A 19,552-nucleotide genomic window follows, 5' to 3' on the forward strand; every position below is an offset into this window, starting at 1 on the left:
AAAAATGTTAAACATAAAATATTAAAAACCTTAGTAAGCCAGAAGAGACTATTTAATCTTTCTCAAGAAGGATTTTTGAAGTCTCTGTGTATAATTTTATGCAACAGATTTATCAACTTTCTAAAATTCCTCTCCAATTTAAGTTTTAAATTTCCTTTGTCATCCTGCCTGTGTATCATAAGCAGTCAGTTTCCTTCTGTAATTAACGGGACTCATCTTTATCCTGTCTATACCCCGTCTATACCAAAGACTGACTGGATCTGATTTATCACTATGCCGCTATTTAACAACCTACTTCTAAGGAAGAGCAGCACAGTGAACTGAGCTCCTCCGCGTCCTGTGTCTGGGCTGTTTTCAGGCGAGTGGTTAATGAGTCTGTCATGAGCAAGTCATTCGAGGTCAGTGAGGATCCTAATTATCCTTCCTGTGATGCTGGTTTCCACATGTCATCTGTCAGGCCACTGTGCCACTCAATACACTTTCATAATTGCCTGGTGGGCAATGTGGCCAGCAGACACGAGGAAATAAGCCTCCAGCCTTGCCAGCGGGACATGATTAAAATGATAAGCAGGTGGCAGTTAATTGCAGCTTCTCCCGTGGTTGGTTTCATTGTTAACACTTTTGCAGAAACATCAGGCTTTGCAGACCTGTGGCCTTTCAGTCTCTATGCAGAGGCAGCGTGCTCACACCTGCACACCTACTTAGAGTAACAAGTATCTTCACCAGAAAGGAATCTGTCAACCTGAGGAACTTCTGAGATCCGGCCAAAACTCTATGCCTCCATTAAATTTCACTTCTTCAAGATTTCAACTCAAGACCAAGAATTAAAATGTAGTGCAGGTAAAAAGGGGAAGCACCCCAAGGGTCCATCCGTGGATGAATGGATAAACGAAACGTGGCTCACACCTACAGTGGAGTATTACCCGATCACTCAAAGGAACGAGGATCCGAGACAGACACCACAAAGGTGAACCTGAAAGACAGGTTGAGTAAAATAAGCTGTTCTAGTTTGCTAGCTGACGGAATGCAACACACCAGAGACGGACTGGCTTTTAATAAAAGGGGATTTATTTTGTTGGTTCTTCAGAGGAAAGGCAGCTAACTTTCCACTGAGGTTCTTTCTTACGTGGAAGGCACAAGATGGTCTCTGCTGGTCTTCTCTCCAGGCCCCTGGGTTCCAACAACTTTCCCTGGGGTGACTTCTTTCTGCATCTCCAAAGGCCTGGGCTGAGCTGCTAGTGCTGAGATGAGGAATGCCAAGCTGCTTAGGCTGTGCTACATTGCGTTCTCTCATTTAAGCACCAGCCAATTAAGTCAAACGTCACTCATTACAGCAGACACGCCTCCTAGCCAACTGCAGATGTAATTGGCAACAGATGAGGTTCACGTACCATTGGCTTATGTCCGCAGCAAAAGAACTAGGTATGCTCACCTGGCCAAGTTGACAACTGAATCTAACTAACACATAAGCCATACAGAAAAGGACAAGTGTTTCATGACCTCACTTACATGAAATTACTAGAATATGCAAATTTAAAGAATCAGAAACTAGAATCCCGTTTACCAGGCTGGGACGGGGAAGCTAAGTTGATACTTAACTGATGGGCGTTTCCGTTTGGGGTAACGACAGCGGCGACAGCACACAACAGTGTGGGTACAATGGACCCTGCTGGATCGTATATTTGAGAGTGTTCAAACAGGAAATTTGAGGGTAAATATATGTGACCAGAATAAAAATTTTTAAAAACCACAAAACTGCACAACACCTAATGGAACCTAATGGAAACAGTGGGCTGTAGTTAACAGTAATAGTTATGATGATATTATTTTATCACTAGTAACAAAGTTACCACACTAATGCAAAGCGTTAATAACAGGGAAACATGGGTGAGGGGCTGGGATATGGGAACCCTGTATTTTCTGCTAACTTTTCTGTAAACGTACAACTTCTCTAATTAAAAAAACAAGGTAAGAAAATGATGTCCTGAAACACATGACAAGATGAATGAGCCTTGAGGACATAATGCTGAGTGAAATACACCAGACACAAAAGAACAGATACTGTATGATTCCACTTTCATGACCAGCATAAAGGTATAATCAGAGGCTTATAAAACAGAATATAGGGGACTTACAAATACACAGAAGCTAGAGATGGGTGAACAGTTAGCTAATGAGGTTGAACTCCAATGTAATGGAATAGTTAGGAGGGAGGGTGGTTCTCTAGTGGGTCTAAAAGTAACATTACCATATTGAAGATAAACAGAATTGAAAGGGGTTGTATAGACCTGTGTGTCCCACTGACTCACACTAGAAATGTGAATGAGTTCTTGTAAGAACTACTTCAAAGATATGATTCTTGTATAAAGAGTGTTTAACTCCAGGGTACGGGGGAAAACTGCTACTGCATGCCATGAGCTATGTTCAAAAGGAAACCATCAGCACTACCACAGCAAGAGCAGAGGTAAATAATGGGGTGAGGGACAAGAGTTGAGAGGAGGTTTAGATTTCCTCTTTGGTGTGTTTATTGGTTTTCTGTCTCTTGGGAACAATGAAATTATCTAAAATTGAGAATGTTGATGGACTGTGGACTTTGGGCCCTCTACATGATGATCAATGAATGCAGGGGTTAAAGGATGCACTGACAGAGAAGTAGATTGGCGAACGATGGTGTATAGTTATGAACGAAGGTTGTGCTGCTAGAAAAAGGAACAATATCGTGAGGCATGCAACAAAGTGAATGAACTTGTGGGATATTTGTTGAGAAAAAATAAGCCAGAAACCACAAAAATAACAATGTTTGGCTACCTTTAGAAAATGCTTATAAGAAAATGGGGGCCTAGATTGTAAGCTTTTAGAGCAGACACATTAAGTCCGGAATGGTTATTATTTCTGGATTCTGAGAGGCTGTTTTTTATATATATAACCTGATATTTAGAAAAAAGAACAAAGATGAACAGGTTGGGGTTAGAGTAATTCAGAACATAGGGCTAAGGAAGACAGTGTCTATATTTTAAAACCACACATACTCTTTGAGACCATTGGAAGAAAGGTTTATTTGATCTGGGACTGAAATTTTCTGTAGTGCATAATCTAATTCAACCTATCTGCACAGCTCATTTGAACAACTGAAACACAGGAAGCACAGAATAAGAAAGAGGTACTTTATTCCTGTATAGATTATTGTAATGCCTGGAAACATCCTAGAGTATATTAACCAAATAATCAAAAAGTATTGGCAGAGTCCCCTGAGGGAGGGGAGAAAGACTATGGAACTATTAAACTTTACCATCAGGGAATCCCCTGATACTGTGTCAAACTTTAGGGACACCCAAATCAATAGGCCATGCCCTCGATCAGGAGGCTTACTCTAGTGAAGCTTACGTAGGTAGTGGAGAAGCTTAGCTACCTATAGGCATGCCTAAGAGTCACTTCTGGAGAACCTCTGTTGTTTCCCAGATGTGGCCTCACTCTCTGTAAGCCCAACTCTGCAAATGAAATCACTGCCCTCCCCAGTATGTGGGACATGACATCCAGGGGTGAAAGTTTCCCTGGAGACGTGGGAGATGATTCCCAGGGATGAATCCAGATCTGACACCATGGGATCAACAATTCCATCCTGACCAAATAGGGGGAAAGAAGTATGATTAATATAAGTATCAGTGGCTGAAAGAGTTCAAATAGAGTTGAGAGGCTACTCTGGAGGTTGCTCTTACACAAGCTTCAGTAGACCTTGCTACCTATCATAACCTGCCAACCCCCAACCAGGACCATTTCAGCCAATCCTACAGAACACCTAGGGCAATATGTAAGATTCCACAAGGGTTCCATATGCTAGAGTAACTTTCCAGAAACCTACAACCTCCAGAAGGGTCCCTGGTCCAGAAAAGTCCTGACACCTAGACCAGCCTCTCCAGAACATCAGATGGTTCCATCTCCCTACCCCATATTAGTGACAGACCATCCCAATAGCAAAAATTTTAAATTGCCATAACCCAAATAACTCCAACGAGAGGTATGGAAAGATCAAAGGTGAGGGTGGAATTATACATAGAAGATAGGATTTAATAAATGAATATGAATGCTGAAACATTAAATTGGTATCTCTTTTAGTCTCCAGTATTTTAGAGCAGCTAGAAGTAAAAACCTTAAAGTGTGACATTGAACCCATGTCATAGTCTGAAATATGTTCTACAACTAATTGTGGTGCTGTGCTTGGAAATTTATAGCTTTTTTGAATATATGTTATTGTTCACAAAAAAAGAAGGAAAAAAAAGTCAATTGTGATGATGAAAAAGTATTTAACCCTTCTAGCCTCCTATATCCTGGAGCAGCCAGAAGGAAAAATCTGAGAGGATTGTATGGTAGCCCATGACAGACTCTGGAAACTGTCCTGTAACCACATGTTGAAGAGTGCTTTGAAAACTGTTGCTTTTTTATTTCTTTGCTTTGTATATATGTTATATTATACAATGAAAAAAATTAAAAAGCAAGCAAACAACAACGTAGTAGTTACCCACGGTGGCCCACGCACCGCACATGAGTCACTGTCCATCCCCTAAGAGGAGAACACTGCCCTCGCTGTTAAGAGAATCTGAGCACCTGCTTCCCTTGCTTTGGGGTTGGGTGAAGAGAGAATGCCAACAGGTCAGACGGGCAGTGCTGGCCAGGCCAGTGGGGCCAGGACACCAAATCAGGGCCCAGAGCCAGCAAAGGGATCAGGAGAGATTCCACTGCATTTCATCCAGGGCTTTTCCCCAGAGTCGGCGGGTGATCAGAATGCATGGAAACAGGCAGGCTTCAGCCTCAGGTCTCTGGCGTAAGTGACGGAAACAACCATCACGGGGTAGAAGAGCATCAGCTCCCACGAAATGCTCTCAACCCAGTGTTGTATTTGTCACGGTCTGAACCCTCCTGCAGCCAAACCGGTAACACTAGTAATAAAACTTTACTTTCTTATTTCTCAGAGGCAAAGTTTGTTTGTTTTTTCTCGCTTTAACGTTTCTGAAATCAGGACACATCTTACAACATATGTCAAAGGAAACTTGCAGCCACTAATAAAGCTGTGGTTTGTCCACCTTGGCTGCGCAGTGAACTAATCTGGGAAACTTTAAAAGCACCAGCACCTGGGTACTAATGTAACTGGCATGGCCTGCAGCCTGAGTGTCTAGAATTTTTTCTACCTTCCCCTGGGAAATCCAATATGCAGCCAGGGTGGCGAATGCTGGGATAAAGAATAAGTGAGCGGTATTTACTCCAAGATAGCTGCTTTGTCTATACCTGTCGGACATTAACAAATGCGGAGGGCAACTGTTCATCAGTCTGTTACTCCTATGGCATTATCTGTATTGGCAGCAAGTGGATTTAAATTTGTATCACAATTATCACTTTTTAAAGATTCCACTTTAGGCATCATAGAAAAGATAGTAAAGTTATGGGTTATGTCTATATAGTGGTTTGAAAGAATGAATGGAGGCTGCTCACGTGGGTGCGTTTAATTTCTGGGATGTGTGTTTTGTTGCTTGTTTTTACAAAAGCAAATGTTTTAGAAATAGCAGGAAGCAAGGAGGCTCATTTACAATCTTGGCAGAGAATAAACAATGAGAGGAGAAATCCTTTTCAGTATTGATTTTATGTCTCAAAATACCAAATGCTTGCAATTGACTTAGCTCAAAAAAAGCATCAGAGCATCTCTGACTCAGTTGAAACTGGGGACACAGCCAATTTTACCTACCACGTTTTCGAGGCAATGAACACAAGAAAGCACAGCCTCTAAGTCACCCAAAACTGAGTTTGGAATTGTTTCACAGGGCATACAGATCCCACAGCTAGGAAGAAGCAATTTCATTCTTTGGGTCTTATTGATCTGAACAGGCAATATGGCCTCTAGGGTCAGATACCCGTTCCCAGTCCAGTCTGCCACTCGTTAGGCAGGAGCTAACACAAGTTAGCCGGCCTCAGCACGCCTCAGTTTCTCCTGAACTGGAGACGATGCTGCCTGCCCCCAGGGAGGTAAAGGGCTCAGGGAATGCGCTGAGTGCCAAGTACAGCGCCCCATCGGGCTCCCTCTCGGTGAAGCTCTGGTTTACACTTGCACAGGAGAGCAGCTGATAGATAATTAAATACACTTTGCTACTAATTTGCAGTGTAAATGTGGAAGAAAGAAACCGGTTTACAAAGGGTTTGGGCCTAGAGTGACTTTAAAAGATGGACATTCCTGAGTACAGTCCACCCCAATGCTTCTTAGGGCATGAACGAGGACCATCACTGCTGTGAATCTAGTGCCCGCACAGCACAGGCACCGTTCTAAGCACTCCACACTCATTAGTTCACCTGTGCGACAGTCCTAGAGGCTGGCATCATAGTGACTCCACCCTTACAATGAGAAAACTAAAGCAAGTAAAGTTCGCATCATTCGCCCAAGATCGCACAGCCGGCGCGGGACAGGACGGAGGGTGACCCCCAGATGTTAGTCCAGAGCCGGCACCCTCACCTGCGTAGGAGAGAGCTTTTCCACGCACCTCCTCGGCCTCGCACGCTCCTTCCCCTCCGGCCACCCACAGCGGCTGCACGGGGGCTGGAGTAATAAAACTCCAGCTTTTTTGAGGCCCCTGTAAGACACGGTTTGTTCATTTGGGGCATTACCTGTGATGCCTGACGGAGAGGAGCCGAGGGGCACCGAGGCTGAGGAGCTGACCGGGGCACGACACAGAAAGGGGGGTGTCGGGAGGCACGCAATGGCTGAATAACCTTGGGGAAAATGTGTTGTGCAAAATCAGCCAGAAACCAAAAGACAAATATGCTAGGATCTCTCAGAAAATACTTATAAGCAAGTTGGAGCCTAGGCTGTAGACCCTCAGAGCAGAGCCCACTGGATCTGCAGCACAAGTGCATTTCCAGGTTCTGAGGCGCTGAGCGACACAGGGACTGGCTGCTGCAGAACTTCGATCTGAAAATTGTACGTTTCGTAGATCCTCATAAAATAAGTTTGTTGAAAAGTACCTTAGGTAGATATGAGCTCCCCGGGGGTGGAGAACGTCCTCCTCAACCCCATTCCATGCACTGTGTGCCGCTCAGGCTCCTGTGGGCCAACCGTCCCCTCCCCGGGCGGATCGTCCCCTCCCCGGGCGGATCGTCCCCTCCCCGGGCAGATCGTCCCCTCCCCGGGCGCGCCGTCCCCTCCCCGGGCGGATCGTCCCCTCCCCGGGCGCGCCGTCCCCTCCCCGGGTGGATCGTCCCCTCCCCGGGCGGATCGTCCCCTCCCCGGGCGCGCCGTCCCCTCCCCGGGTGGATCGTTCCCTCCCCGGGCAAACCGTCCCCTCCCCAGGCAAACCGTCCCCTCCCTGGGCGGATCGTCCCCTCCCCGGGCGCGCCGTCCCCTCCCCGGGCGGATCGTCCCCTCCCCGGGCGGATCGTTCCCTCCCCAGGCAAACCGTCCCCTCCCCGGGTGGATCGTTCCCTCCCCAGGCAAACCGTCCCCTCCCCGGGCAAACCGTCCCCTCCCCGGGCGGATCGTCCCCTCCCCGGGCGCGCCGTCCCCTCCCCGGGCATGCCGACCCCTTCCTGGGCGGATCGTCCCCTCCCCGGGCGTGCCGACCCCTTCCTGGGCGCGCTGTCCCCTCCCCGGGCGGATTGTCCCCTCCCCGGGTGCGCCGTCCCCTCCCCGGGCACACCATCAGCACCCGCTACTGGCCTAGCCTCCCTGGCCGCGTCTGCTAGCCATGAACGAGGCATTTTCAGCAGGGACCAGAGGTCCGCCTGGGAGGAGAAGGAAAGGAGCCCTCTCTCCACCTCCTGGAATGGACAAAAATGGGGTTACGTCTGGGCCAGGTCCCCCTGAAACCTGTCCATGACCGCTCAGAGGCCCCCCAAGATAGCGTAGAGAGGGTCTCCTCTCCAGGCCCTCCTTTCCCACCGCATGTCCTGGAGGACAGGAAACAAGGCCAAGGCCAAGGCCAGACAAAATCCCAGAGAAAGGAGGGCGCCTCCCTGGCCCCGCCTCACTGTCCTTTCTGTGCCCGTCGCGTCTCACCAGAAGTGCAGGAGCCGAAGTGCTGACAATCAACAGCCGCCACCTGGCCCGAGCGCCGGGAGCCGCACCAGCTCACCTCGTCCTGCCTCCAGCGTCCTGGTTGTGACGGCATGCGTGTCAGCGTGGCCATGCTCTCGGCGTCCCATCAGACACGAGTCCAGATGTGCGCGGAGGCATCTGGTAAATGGATCGGCACCTACCAATCAGCCGGCCTGAAGCAAAGGCACTTCCCTCCCCAGCGTGGGCAGGCGCCATGCCGTCCGCTGAAAGCCTTGAGAGTAAAGAACTGAAGGTTCACGCGAGAAAGAAGAAATTCTGCGTCAGCACTGCTACACCCATTCTCGTCTGAGGCTCTGGGCGGCTGCCCTTCCCCGCGGGTGCGCACTGAAGAGAATGCAACCAGCTCGTGGTGGAATATCCAGCCTGTCGCCTGCCCTTTAGATTTCGAATTTGCCAGGTCCATGAGCCAATTCCTCAAATAAATCGTGCACTTATGCATACATATATGTGTATATATTTGCACACACACCTACCTACAGATTATATATACCCATGCACACGTGTGTCCTGCTGGCACTATCTCCTGCAGAATCCCGCAGCTACACAGGGTAACAGCCTCTAATATGGTTTCTTAGCATTTCCCACCAAGATAGCCATAAAAGCTTCTAATAGATAAATGTCTTAACAGCATTAGAAATCTAAGGTAACTGTCAGCATTGGACAGTGCCTAAAAAGAATGTAGAACGAGGTTACCGTAAAGGCCGCTGGACTAGAAAGCACGACTGTGGCCCGGAGGAAGAGGGAACTTGTTGGAACAGGCTTCGTTCTGAAACTGAGCAGCTCCGTCCCCTGGAAAGGAGACACAAGGGGCCTCTGGTCACCCACCTGCCAACACCCAGCTCAGAGCTGCAGGAGCTGACGGGGCTGCATGAGAGCGGCGGCCGCGGGCAAGGGGTGGCCCCTCAGTTCTTCCTGCACCCACGTAGCGCTCGGAACACACCCCAGCTGGGGGCAGAGGCTGTGCGGAGCCCCCGAGACGACGCTGACCCGGGGACCGAGGCAGCATGGTCACCCGGGCCTGCCGCGCTCAGGGCATGTGGCATGTGTTCTTGAGGACAAAAACCATCTTTTTCAGTGTAGCAGAACAAAGGGATGGAGTTTGGAGCAAGACGGCTAGGAGGATATTTTTTTTCACGCAGTCATTGCTATAATGAGGACACCAGATGACTGCCTGGGAGGAGCTGCGCCCACCACCACCTTTTTGTTGAAATGCTGTAATAGGGAGGGGCTCTGATCGCCCAAAGGGAAAATCACAGCCAAGTCCAGCAGGGTAGAGAGGACGGGGAGCTACTGTTCTTGCAGTGATGTAAGTGCCTCATCTCTGTGTGGACGGACTGGAGGAGGAGGTGTCCCATTTTTTGTCTTATGGGATAGGACTGTTCTTTCTCTCCTGACAAGCCCAGAGGTTGCAGTTTGGGATCTCAAAGGAAAGAAGAGATGGGAAAAGGCTCCCTAATCTCACACGGTAGGTTTCCCCAGTGTGCGAGCAGGACAGGACCCAGGGAAGAGACGGCCGATGGGGAATTCTCTCGGGCAGTATTTGTCTAACGGTCTCTGGGCATAGTGAGGTTTGACACCCAGTTTCAAGGTTTTCCTGTTGAATGAGAGAATTCCCTCTACTACCAAGTCCCCACCAAAGCTTTAAAGAAGTGTCCTTAGCTCACAGGGACCATCTCCATCACAAGAAAGGCCTGGCGCCGGAGAGGAAGAGAGCAGCGCCCGGGGCTCACCAGACAGGAGGGCCGGGACGGGGCTTGGGACAGGATGGCCAGGGCAGGGGGGTCAGGACAGGGGGGCCGGGACAGGATGGCCAGGGCAGGAGAGCCGAGACAGGAGGGTCCGGGACAGGATGGCCGGGGCAGGATAGCCAGGACGGGGTCTGGGACAGGATGGCTGGGACAGGGGCTCAGGACAGGGGGTCCAGGACAGGATGGCCAGGGCAGGAGAGCCGAGACAGGAGGGTCCGGGACAGGGTGGCCGGGGCAGGAGGACCAGCAGCCCTCCTGGCACGTCCCCTGGACTGTGCTGTGCTCTCGGCAGGAACTCTGTACACAACCGTTTCTCAATCTCATTATTGCATCACCTTACTTACGTTCAGGTTTTCTCCTCTTTCCTGTCACAACTGCTTTTCCTTTGTGAGCCAATCCTGCGGCTGGGTCCCTGCCAGGCGCTGTTAGTCTTCTCCTGTGCTTGGCCGCATTTCTGTTGAGGTACGTTGGACTGAACTGGCAGTTGCAATATATTTTTTTCACGTGTCCCCCCTATGACACAGACAGGTTTGATGAGAAGAGCCCTGCCTCTGTCGGTGGTTCAGGGCAGAGGTGGTGGAGGGTGGAACGGCCCCTCCACACAGGCTTCTCCAGCCCCTCTGCGGCCACTGCTACCTGAGCTGTCACACCGCCTGAGTCGCACGGCCTGTGCCGGCACTCCCCTGCGGTTGGGTCCCGCACAGGGCAGGCCTGGCCCTCCCCTAAGGGCTGCAGTGAAAGCACAGCAAGGGCACTTAGTATCCCCGTGGTTCACTGGTCAGGTCCCTCTGTAGGGGACTCCCTAGGGTAACTCACAAGACTCAGAAGTCATGTTGCTCATGATTATGATTATTACAGAGAAAGGGCGTAAAACAAAATCAGCAGAAGAAAATGAGGCATGGGCACATTCCAGAGGAAACCAGACTCAAGCTTCCAAGAATCCTCTCTCCATGGAATCACGCGATGCCCTGAATTCCTCCAGTGATGAGGCATCAGAAAGGCGTAACACGATGTCCCCCGGGAAGTCTCACTAGAAACACACGCCCAAGGCTCTCATGGGGCCCCACTGGCAGCCCTGCCTAGCATGGACTGACATCCCGGACTCCCGAAAGACGGCAGACTTCATCCAAGCTAGGCACCCAGGGACACGAAACCGTCCTTACCTCTCAGGGCCCGTGGGAGACTCCCCAAGTCCAAGCTCCCCGTCGCAGCGAGGAGTCCACGTGGGAAGCAGGCTGCTCTCGGGACAGCAGTCCCGGGTCCGTGAGGTGGCCTCTTTCTCTGCAGTGACCAGGGAGCGTCCTCTCCAGGCCCCACCTCTGACCCTGTAGTTGTTCTGGATTCTCGGGTTCTGGCGAGCACGCGTCTCAGGGGCGCTGAAGGGGTTGTGGGAGCTCTGCTCCTGTGCAGTTCTGCCATCAGCACACACAGTTCCCAAAGCCACACCTGGTGAATAAGGAGCAATATGAGAAAGGAGCAATTAGGAACAAAGAAAAAACTCCAAAAGACTACCCAATATTAATAAAGTATTGCATGTGATTTTCATGTTTTATATTTTTACACCCTCCCCAAATGTGTATAAGTGTGTTGTTTTTATAATCAGAAAACAAGTGAAACAATAAATAAACATTAGTTTCCAGCAAATCTTCTTCTAAGGTGTGGACCTACAGATGAGACCCTGAGTCTGACGAGGTCCCCTGGGCAGCACGGGCCACAGGACATTTCTGACCAGAGACGTTCTCAGTGTCTCTTGGGATTTAAACTTACCTCTGTTTGCCTCCCTCAGTCTTCATGGCTTAAGTTCATGAAACATAATGGTCGACCCAGGAAAATGTTTTTGACAAGTTATTAACTTAAAGAAACTCAGGAGGCCACTGATGCTTCTCAGCTTCAAGTGGTAAATGCCTGGGATGGCAGGTGCTGCAATCAGCCTTCAATCACCTGCGCTGATGGGTAGAAGTAACTTCTAAGTTAAAAATTAGTTTCCTAAGCATGTCTTTCTTGGGCCAATATTAACAATTAGCTTATCCACATCAATTGACAGCAGGAGGGGACATTCTAAAAATATTCTAGGCAGCAGTTTCTAAATTTGGTGTGGGCGATTCGCTGACTGGCAGTGTAACGGCTTATTATAATTTATGATCATAATCAGGATTCAACTTCGGGAAAGCCTATGAAATCAATCAGTGTCCAGCTTCATCAACTCTCTCTTTTCAGCCTCCTGACTGCATTCATTGTCATCACTGCTTCAGTCCTTTTTAGGTCAAGAGAACTGCATATCTGTAGCCAAACTACATTTTTCACAGAGAAAGAAAAATTTTCTCTTTAATTAAAACTTATATATCAAGTCTAGCAATTACACTCCCAGCAGAATTGAGGACATAACGTGCATTAAAAACATTAAAATGTTCATGGTGGTTTGTTTACAATAACCAAAAACTAGATGCAACCCAAATGTTCATCAATAGTAAAATGGGCAAATACATTGTGCTGTATTCATGTGGTGGAATACAATACAGCAATGAACAATGATGGAGTATGGCAAGACTGTAGGGAAATTTAGAAAGCACAGTGTTGAGTAAAAGAAGCCAGATGCAATAGAGTCATACAATTCCATTTATATGAAGTTTAAAACATGTGAAAGTAATTTGTAGATTTGGACATCAGGATAGTAATTATCCCCGGAAGGGGCCACACGGGAGGGCTCTGAGCTGCCATCGCAATGTTTCATGGCTCACTCTCAGAGGCATTTACACGCAGTATTCATGTGTGGAATGTCATCACAACACATAACTGAGACCTGTACAGCTCTCTGTAAATAGGTTGTACTGCTTTAACAACAGTGACAAAAGATTTACAGAGGGCTTATACCAAAAGAGGCCCATTTATTAAAATGCTTTTAGTAAATGTTTGATACCTTTAAGAACCTGGCTAATGACAAATGAGAAGTGCATAAACGTGAGTAAAGGCCGCCCGTTTTGCTCCAGCTGCACAGATGTGACTGCTCCTTGCTCCCACTTGCTTTCTCAAGACCTCCGAGCCCTGGGCCCCGGCTCTTGTATTTCTGAGGTATCTCCCATGAACCTGCAATCCTGCAAGTTCTCCAGCCCCGCCTCTAACCCATGCAAGAGAAAGCATCTCCCCTGTTCACAGTACGCTCTGCTGGAAGAGAAACAGTGTTTCTGGTGTCTGAGCAACTTTACAGTGCTTAGTGAAAAGCTCTCTCCATTGTAACGTGCAGCCCCCTATGGCCCCGTGGCACACAAGCTCCCAGGAGCCAGGTGGGGGAATGGTTCAAGAAAGTGCCAGGATATCACACTCAGACTCACCACTCCCCACTGACAGCTAAGGCTTCTCCCCAAGTCATCAAACGTCTTCTGCTCTCATGGTGAGTTCCAGCCCAGGAGGCTCCTCGGCCCTCAGCTGCCCTCAGCAGCCACCTGCAGCTTTCCAGAACATTCCTATGCATAACCAAACCCCAAGAGCAGGCGTAGCCTGACTTTCCCCAAGTCTCTCCCTCCCCCGAGCACATTCTCTCACCCGGCCCAGCTCACCAGCTCACCAGCTGCGGACTCACCCCAACAGGACCACAGCCCCAGGCTGCACCCTGCACAGAGCCTCCTGCTCTCCCCGTGGAAACTCACGGGAGACCCCAGCACTGGAACCCCAAACTTCGAGTGTCTTCTAGATCCAGCATAAGAATTTTGCAGGCCCATGTCTTTTTTTTCTTTTGAGATTTTTCCATAGCTCTGCATCACAGTAGATTATTTCTTTGGATTTCAGCATACTTACATGTAAGATTTTGAGAAGGTAAAAGGACCTTCTGTTATGTACCCTGTGCTAGAGTGACGAAAGTAGTCCATTGTGATTTATCATCTTCAGATTACAGGCAATTTTTCAGTATTTGGTGCATAATTATCCAGAACAGAGAAATAAGGCAGTGGTCAAAACTGCAGTCACGTGCTTTGCTGAACCACGAGGTAGCCTGATGTCAAGGTCAAATGGCAACCCCCTCCACCTGCTCTTGTCAACTGGCCCCTGCATTCTCACCCTATAGCTTTTCCTTGAAAACATAAAAAGATGAGACCTCATTAAATTGTGAGTGGGGCAAAACTTCATGTTTTCATTTATATTTGAAACATGTTATGATTCAATGATTCAGGGATTGTAATTCAAGAGAGAAGAGGAGGAAAGAATTCCGGGAAGAAAGAGAAACAGCTGTTCTCATCCGGTTTCAAGTCAAATGCAAGAACGCCCCTCCTTCCCGCGAGCCTGAGTCCTGAGGTCACTGCTTTTGCCTTTGGCTCATTCCACTTTGTGTGTTCACATGGGCATGGTCACCTGACCTGGCTGAGCAGTTCTGGAAGAAGCAGCACATTACCAGGGAGCCCAGGAACTGTCGCCAGTGGGTGCTGTATAACATTCATTTATTCATTTATAAAATAAATAGACATATTCATTTATAGAATAAAACATTCCCCCTCAGTATCTAAGCTCAGAAAAGTAGTTTACGCTTGAGAACCTGGAGCTTTGGATTGCTTGGGTTTAATCTTCACAGGACCACATTCCAAGACCACGACGCCCGGGCAAGAGCCTGTATGCCCGGCGTGGTCAGTGCTGACCAACAGTCAGTGGGGGAAATGGGGGCTTAGCTGGGGGTTTGCACTGACAAAGGCTCGGAGACTTGGTGACCGGGAGGCTGTCCCTGTGTCTCTTACATCAGAATTATGAGCTGAAACCCTGTGCTTGGCACATCTTTTACTTCCTCTGTCATGATTTCTTCATATCTCTTTGCAAACATTTCTTAGAATTAACCTCCCTGCTTGCTTACATAAGTTGAAAGCTTATTCTTAAACCGTGTGCCTTTTTGCATTAGTAACAATTATTACTAATCACTAGGAACACTTACTAACTTGAGGGTTAAGCAGATACAAACATCATCAGTACAGCACCTCAGGTGTGCAAGAGCTCCAGCCATGCCTACATACGCCCCCGCCTGGCTCCCGCTGCGGCGCCCAGGCCCCGGGGAAGGGGAAGTGCTGGTCTCGGTCCTCGGCCTCCAAACTGGGGGCCTCCGTGGGCTTCTGGGCGGGGCGCCGGGCAGCGAGGTGAGCGGCAGGGCCAGGCGCCTGGGCAACCCGGCCCCGCCCCCGGGCCCCCCGTCCCCACCCCTGGGATGCAGCCCGGCTCCTGCCAGGGACGCCCCGTCTCCCCAGGCCCACCACGTCAGCCGGGTCCGCCGCCTGCCCGGAGTCCTTGGGAAGGGGAGGACAGTGCCGCGGGCTCCCTGACACCCGGGCTCCTGCCACACCACCCCCCCGCCCCGGGAGGCCCTCAGCCACGGCCACCCCGTCGCCTGCTCGCTCCTGCCCCCCAGGCTCCAGGGCCCCTTCTCCCCGGACCCCGGGTCCCCTCTCCCGGGGCCCCTGGCGCCCCTCTCAATGTGTCTCCCAAATTCCAGCCCAGGCCGAGCGTGGGAAAGCCGGGAGGCTCCCGTTCTCCCCCAGAAGTTAGAGACTTCAGGGAGGAAACAATGAACCATGAGGAATTAAAACATGGGTGACTATCTCAAACTGCAACCCCCACCCGAACGTGCACCCCGATAATGCTTCAGCTCTCCCCAGCACCCCACACGCACTGCTTCGCCCTGGCCGGCCTGTGGAAGGAAGAGGACAGTGCTGTCTCACTTTGCAGAGGGGGAAATCAAGGCCCGGGTGGCTCCAGCCTCGGCAGGAGACGCACCGGCCACTGAGGCCGACGCTGCCTGGGCTCCTCCTTCGGTTCAGTCCAGGCGGCCTTTCCCCACCTCTCCCTTCCCTTCAGGGCTCTCTGGAATTTCAGTGCCTGTGGCTTTCTCTCCGTCCCCCTATTCGTAAAGGACCCTTTCACTCTGTCCCCTATTGTAAAGAGTGCGAGCAGGCGGCCCAGGTGGGCCACACCTTAACTGAGACAACCTCATCCGAAGGCTGGAAGGCGCGTGACGGGCCCAGCCCCACAGGGACAGACAAATGGAAGGCCATGCTTCTCTGGGTGCGTGCAGCTGCAGGCTGCCAGGGAGAGGCGGGAGACAGGGGAAGAGTGAGGACAAGTCGGGCACACGCCAGGCGGAGGAGACCTGGCCGGTCGGGGCCCACATGGGGCGGGAATCTTCTGGCTTCTCAGCCACTCGCAGGGACCGCGCCACATGCCTACCAAGCCGAACTGCTGTATGAATGAGCAAGTCAACAGGACAGGACCCGACAGTGCCGCCTGCTTCAGGACGAGTCAGAGATGCCCAGGCAGCAAGTGAACGGTCCCAGCCGCGAAGGGCAAACAGCAGCGACAAGTCCAGGCCCCGGGGACCTTTCCACACGTTGTAAACAGGAGCGGCCCAGAGAGTGCCTTTGTTGACGGATTCTTACGTTAAATACACTGAGAGAAATGTACTTAAATTCACTCACTGAGCAGAGATCTGAGCTCACCTTTCACCTTTCACCTCTCCAGTGTGCCAAAGACCTGAGGGGCCCCCATAGGCCTCCTGCAGTTACGGGGATTTCAGAACTAATTAGGAGCAGATCAAAGGCTGGGAACAGTGCAGAACAAGCCAAGTGCACAGAGTAAACAGGCCAGAACTCAGAGGAGGGAAAACAAAGCGCAGGGACACAGAGATCTGAAAACCCCTTCAACCATTTACTTGTCAAGCAATGTTGAGGGCACTACTTCTCTGTGCCTTGGTTCCATCTCCATGAAATAGGGAGAGAAAAGGAATTGCCTTACGCAAGCCTGGTCTGCCAGTGTGGTGAGCCCCACTCAGCATAAAGGACCTGGCCTTCCCTTCGCTTCTCTAGTATCTTTCTGCCGTGGGAATGAGCCTGGCACACCTCCACCTGCGGGGAGCCTCGCTGACCAAGTGCCCCAGAAATCCCTGCGATGTTCTGTGCAGAGGCCGCACCCCAGGAGCTGCTCTTCCCAAAGTCCAAACCAAGCAGTGCTCGCGACCCAGCCCCCTAGGAGACAGGGCCTGTCTGAGGGTGGCTGAGGCCCTGCTCTGTCCCCTCCCGAGCCTCCGCCCTCCCTCTTGAATTTGGGGTCACATTTGCTTCACTTGGGACAGCTGCTCAGCTCAGCTCCCCGCCCCACCCCCTTTTCTCTCTCACAGGCATCCGCCCTCGGAAACCCACGTTTCACCCTGCCCTGGTACTTACTTCTCTGAACACGCGACTAGCACGCTTTCCCATGGTTCTTCTCCAACAGTGACCACTTGGACTCGGCCTGCGAGTTCTGGGCAGAGGGTGTGCCGTTATTCTCATCGCTGCTCCCAGCAGCTGGGGGAAGCAGTAGATGAGAAGCGGGAATTCTCATCGTGGGCGTCGTGGGCAAGGCTAGTGTGACAAATCTGAGCCACCTGGACCTGAGACGTTCCCAGGGGATGACAGTTTGGGGCCGTTCTGATCAGGGAGATGCTAAAGAAAGGGGTTTTAAGATCCTAAGATAGTAATCATGTAACAACTTCTGCAGGACTCAGTGCACCGGGTAGAGAGCTAGCAGATGTTAGACTTGGAAGCAATCTGGGGGGCCATCGAGCTCCGCACTTCAGATATAGTTAAATCCAAACCACACATCACAATTTTTGTCACACCTATGCACCACTTGAACCATATTATTTTTCTATAAATAAACTCACTTGAACTTCAAATTTCAAAAAGCAAAGCAAATTTTATATCAGAACCCTAAATGGAAGAATATCCTTTTCCACAAGACAACGTTATTACATCCAGTTAGATGCTGACCCTGCAGGAGAGCGAGCATCCGGGCCTGCTCTCAGCTGTAAATACAGACAGACGGGTGCCAAGCATGCTGGCACCAAAGGCGTTCCAGAAAGACGGGAAGACAAGCCTGTCCTCGAGTGTGGAGCGGCCATTTAGACCGGGTCTCCGTAGTGTCCCTAAGTCATCGGAACCGCCATGTTCTCTGACACGGGGTCCCCCATCCAGCCTGCTCTCCGCAGGTGGCCCACTCTACACTTCTGAGTTTCCCTCCTGGGTGGGGCGCTCGGCGCAGGGCTGCAGGCACACTGGCAAGGAGCCGAGTCAAGTGAAGAGGGTGATTTTCAGGTTCACTCCCAAGTCTGCCAGGGCTGCAGGGGCCCCTATCTGAAGCCGTCTCAAGCAGGACTAAGAAACAGTGTTCGCTTCTATTGTTTCCCTCTCCTTTTCTGCACCCCCTGATTCCTCGCCCCCCGCCCCGCCCTGTGCCCAGACAGCGCTCCCAGCCCTCTACAGCAGAGACCTGCCTCTCAGCAGCTGGCAGAGAGGGAGCCACCTTTGCACCAAGGCATGAATGACCCAAAACCGGTTTGATGCTGTGAGCCCTGCAGGAGTATTCAGAGCTGCTAAAGACGCATTTTTGTAAGATACAATTTAATCAAGGGACTTTCTCTCCCAGCTCCCCTCAAACTTCACCACCCAGGCTGTACTGTTTTAAACAACTCATCGTTCTGACTGGGCTCCACTCCCACTATTACTCAGGATATCCCTCGTGCACCAGCCCCACAGCCTCAGTCCCCCCATAAGTAAGTCCCATGCAGGCCATTTGCATTGCCTAGAGCCCCCTCAGTCTCAGCACTGCCCCCGAAATGCTTGCAGTCCCAACTCCTGAAAATAGGAAAACCTGGAGTTTGGATATTTTGCCAAACCTGAGCCATGAACTTTAATCTCCGTGGAGAGGGCCTCATTGGGCCGGAGCCAAATTATCCTCCAGCCCCAGGCTTCAGCTTGGACATGGTTGGCTATTTTATTTATTTACAGTAATTATATTTATATCAGTTGTACTGATTAAGAATATTCTAAGACACTCGGTTCTGGCAATGGGCTGTTCCTGAAATAAGAGATTAAGAATACTTCTTATGGAAGGAAAGAAATCTCCGATTTATTGAAACGCACCAAGGTTTGAAGGCGCGCCCACAGCTGCCATGGGAGATAGGGTGGACGTGCAAGGATCAGCCTGCGCCGCGGGCCCCACAGACGCTCCGTTTTGTGCAAACACGGCCACAGGCTCGGGAAGCAATGCCCTCGGACGCCTTTCTCCCTCCTCTCCGCCGGCCTAGAGCGGGCGCCTACCAGCCCGAAGTCACAGTCCCGGCCCTGGTATTAGCCCAGAAGCGCGTCCCCGGTTCCCGCTGAGACGCGCAGCAGGTGCCGGGGACTGAACGCGGATCAGAAACCCCAAAGTTGGCGCGCGCAGCCGGGGCGCCCTGGGCTGGCTCTCCGAGGCCCGGGAACGCACGTGGGCGGTCAGCCGGCCGCCCCCACGTCCCTTCCAGCGAGGCGGGAGACCCGGTCCCGGGGGGACTTGATCATCGTCACCGCACAGCAACAAACTACAGCCCCGGGGTTCGCCGGCGGCCACGCGCAGCCGTGACCTGTATGTCGAGGGGGGCGGGAGCGACGCGGCCCGGGGACGCGGAGCGGTGGCGACGACCCGCCCAAGGTCTGGGGCTGGGACGGCACCCGCATCCCGCCGCGCCCCTCACCGCTGCCCACCAGGCGCCCGGGCGCGCGGGGCTGCTGAGAGCCGGGGACCCCGCCCCGCGGCCCCATCCCGCGCGAAGCCCCGCGGCCCCCTCCGCCCCTCCGCGACGCCCCGGGAGCGCCTGGCCCCTCCCTCCGCCCCTCCCTCCGTCCCTCCGTCCCTCCGTCCGTCCCTCCCTCCCGCGGGCCGGCGCGGGGGCGGC

The 19,552-nt window shown here is 51.4% G+C and overlaps 1 long non-coding RNA gene across 2 annotated transcripts; it reads right to left on the minus strand.

Annotated features, from left to right (window-relative positions):
• Window positions 1-7,642: 7,642 nt before the first annotated feature.
• Window positions 7,643-10,349, minus strand: LOC143655547 (uncharacterized). Of its 2 annotated transcripts, none has more exons than XR_013162154.1 (3): window positions 10,185-10,349; window positions 8,786-8,881; window positions 7,643-8,209 (listed from the first exon to the last, which is right to left on the minus strand). It is a non-coding gene; the product is annotated as an uncharacterized LOC143655547 (long non-coding RNA). The 2 variants fall into 2 exon arrangements; XR_013162153.1 differs by having other exon boundaries at window positions 7,643-8,303.
• Window positions 10,350-19,552: the final 9,203 nt, after the last annotated feature.

The sequence above is a fragment of the Tamandua tetradactyla genome, chromosome 14 (assembly GCF_023851605.1).
Source record: "Tamandua tetradactyla isolate mTamTet1 chromosome 14, mTamTet1.pri, whole genome shotgun sequence".
Classification (NCBI taxonomy): domain Eukaryota; kingdom Metazoa; phylum Chordata; class Mammalia; order Pilosa; family Myrmecophagidae; genus Tamandua; species Tamandua tetradactyla.